At 34.8% G+C, this 3,015-nt stretch overlaps 1 pseudogene; it reads left to right on the top strand.

Moving 5' to 3' along the window:
- The window catches only part of LOC107565657 (unconventional myosin-Id-like), an 89,994-nt pseudogene that overhangs the window by 64,326 nt on the left and 22,653 nt on the right, over positions 1-3,015 (top strand).

The raw sequence follows: 3,015 nt of genomic DNA, 5'->3' as shown, positions 1-3,015 counted from the left end.
CAACAAACAGCAGTAAAATTCAAAGGGATTTAGACTTTTCATTCATGGTCACTTTAGATAACATAGCTTTACATTAAATTATTTTTCCATTTTGCTTGAAACGGCTGTTTTTTTTACTTTCTACTCATGTATTACTAAAATGTAAGTCTTTACTGTCACTTTTGATTAATATATTGCACCGTTGCAGCATAGAAGTATTAAATTCTTTCACAAAAATAACTTAATTTTGAACTGCATTGTAGGTTGTTTTTAATATAAATAATTAAGGTAACGCTTTAGTAAAAGGGGCAATTCTAACTATTAACTAGTTTCTTATTAGCATGCCTATTATTAACATATTGACTGTTTATTAGTACTTATAAAGCACATATTCTGCATGATCATAGTCTATATCCTTAATCTTACCCAATACCTAAACTTAACAACTACCTTACTAACTATTAATAAGCAGTAATTAGGAGTTTATTAAAGCAAAAGTCATAATTACTATTTAGTTAATAGTGAGAACTGGACCTTAAAATAAAGTGTGACCATAATTATTCTAATTTAACTCTAGTAGAGGGAGAAGTGAGTTATGAAAGTGACTCAAAATGAAATTTATTGACATGGTTTAATTTCTTCATCCAACAGAATCATTAAAGGGTTTTATTGCTATGTACAGTGGGTTGAATAAGAAATAGCCTATGTAAGTACATCTCTGATTGCTTTCTGAATGCTGGAAAAGAGTAGTTAACATCTCTTGATTTGGGGAAGGTCAATGCCCAGCTGAACCTCTTCTGCCAATCACATGTATTTATTGCTCCAGTGTCACAGAACGCACAGGTCAGGGAAATGGATAAAATGATTTATGTGACAGCTAACACCTAATAAGACAAAAGGATATCAAGGACACTGATTGCATTATTAAATGGTTGGGCTGGAATCGTGTCATAGAAAAAAACATTACTGAGATATTATCCCAAAAATAAATAAATAAACACCATGTTAATCTCCTCCCCCCCCAAACAATCCACTCTGCAACTCAGCTACACTCCTCCTCCTTCATCCGTCTCCTTCTCCACCGTTGTCATGGCAACATCCCAGGGGATGGGGTTGTCATGGTGACTGAATGGGAGGGGAGATCAGCTGATGTCTAGTATCGTTCCGGCATGTGCACAAATTTGCCTCCAAATGGTAACAACCTCATTTTTATATGGTGAAATTAAATTATTCTGACTGTTTGAGTTTGATTAAAATTAAACATGGCTCTTGCTCTTCCATAGTAGCTTACATATTTAGATCATGATAACCAGGGTTAAAACCACACATATTAGCACCTCAATACCATGGTAAAAATGCAACTATATGGTTTCTTGGTATTTGTATTTGTCTTCTAAATACATTTAGTATGCACAAACGCTATAGCTTAATCACAAAAATACTGTAATTATATTCCATTACTCCTTTAATACATTTAATACATATGCATTAATAATATAATACAATTCTATATGAATATCCCACATTTCTGAAACAATACCATAGTGCCATTAGTGTTGCTACAGTGAATCCATGGAAAATTATGGCGATTTGAAGATTGAAAATCCTTCTGACTGTATTGTTGCGCACATTGTTTCATCTGGCTTGAAACTAAATCACCGAGTCATTTGTGTTTTTGCGAAGCGCACTGGATCTCACAGTGTTGTTTAGTGCTTGCGTGACTGACTCACCAGCGAGTAAATGCATCTGCTCTTGTAAACTCGTGCTGCGCTATCGTTTGAACTTTAAGTTGAGCGGTCACCGAGCTGTGTCACGGTTCAAATGTATAGCGCTGTTTCATTCCACTTTTGGCGCATAAACATTAAATAGAACATTTATTGAACTCTTGTTATCGTTTTATCGAGGAAAATTATACCACAATAATTATCATTGGTGTTAATGACCCCAGGTTGGGAACCACTGACTAATAGTTCACAAAATCCCACTGCATGATTCTTACATAATGAATCTTTGATTAAACAGCAGGAACAATACAATTCCTTCAATCACATCCAAACACAGGAAGTCAATGGTAATGTGACTCATTCCCTACCGATTAGAGAGACCAGGGGTGCCTCATCCATATTTCCACTAGCATTATGTGCATATCAGGATATCACAACCTGTTCTGGCCTGGTCATCAGTGTCATGTTTGACTCCTCACATTTGTCTTTCGTAACTGTTCTTTAAATATTTACTCATAAGTGACAAATTGCTCATATCCGGCATTTCATAATGACTATTATCATTTGGTCCTAATTTGGTCACACCAGCTGTCGCATCCTGCATTTTTTATTCTGTGAGACCACCACCAAGGTCTTAGATGTGGTAGAGATGGTTTCCATCCAGCCAAGCTTTATTTTAAGATAAATGAGGGTGAGATAATTGGTATTGACAGTGTGGTGTGGAGTCCTTGGTTTCTTAATCTATTCAGCTAGTGATTTTTGCCCAAGAAAACTGATCCATGGGGGATTTATTTCCCCCTAGCTGTTTTACCCTAGCCCAGACTGTGTTAGTTGAACCCTAAACCTAGAGATAAAGAAGATGAAAGACAAAGAAATTTTACCTCAAGGAAACTGCATTACATTTTCAAGTGTTTCATCTTGATAAGAGCACTTGTGTATGGAGACTTGCTATTGTTTTTGGGTCAGATATGGATATCTGGAAGTCTAGTTTTAAAATGAGGTCTTGTAAATTTAACCTGTTTATTCATGTTAAGTTTCAGATATTTTTGAAGAAAGAAATTGTCAAGTGATGACCGTGAAAATTCAATGCTCAAGACTAAACAAACAGCCTAATAATATTTTACAGAAATATTTTAAAACCTAAAAAAATCATAAATTTTTGAATTATGTATGTTTTCTTGTACTGTATTTGTTTTCCCATTTCCATTGACTATTAATTGATTTTTCTTTTCTTTTCTTTTTTTAAGAGACTTGCTAGACAGTCTCAGTAGGGGTCTTTTCTATCTTTGCCTGTGTTATGTTTTTCTTGTTG

This window comes from Sinocyclocheilus grahami, unplaced genomic scaffold (genome assembly GCF_001515645.1).
Source record: "Sinocyclocheilus grahami isolate Dianchi unplaced genomic scaffold, SAMN03320097.WGS_v1.1 scaffold26.1, whole genome shotgun sequence".
NCBI classification, from domain to species: domain Eukaryota; kingdom Metazoa; phylum Chordata; class Actinopteri; order Cypriniformes; family Cyprinidae; genus Sinocyclocheilus; species Sinocyclocheilus grahami.
This window is presented reverse-complemented; position numbering and strand designations above follow the sequence as displayed.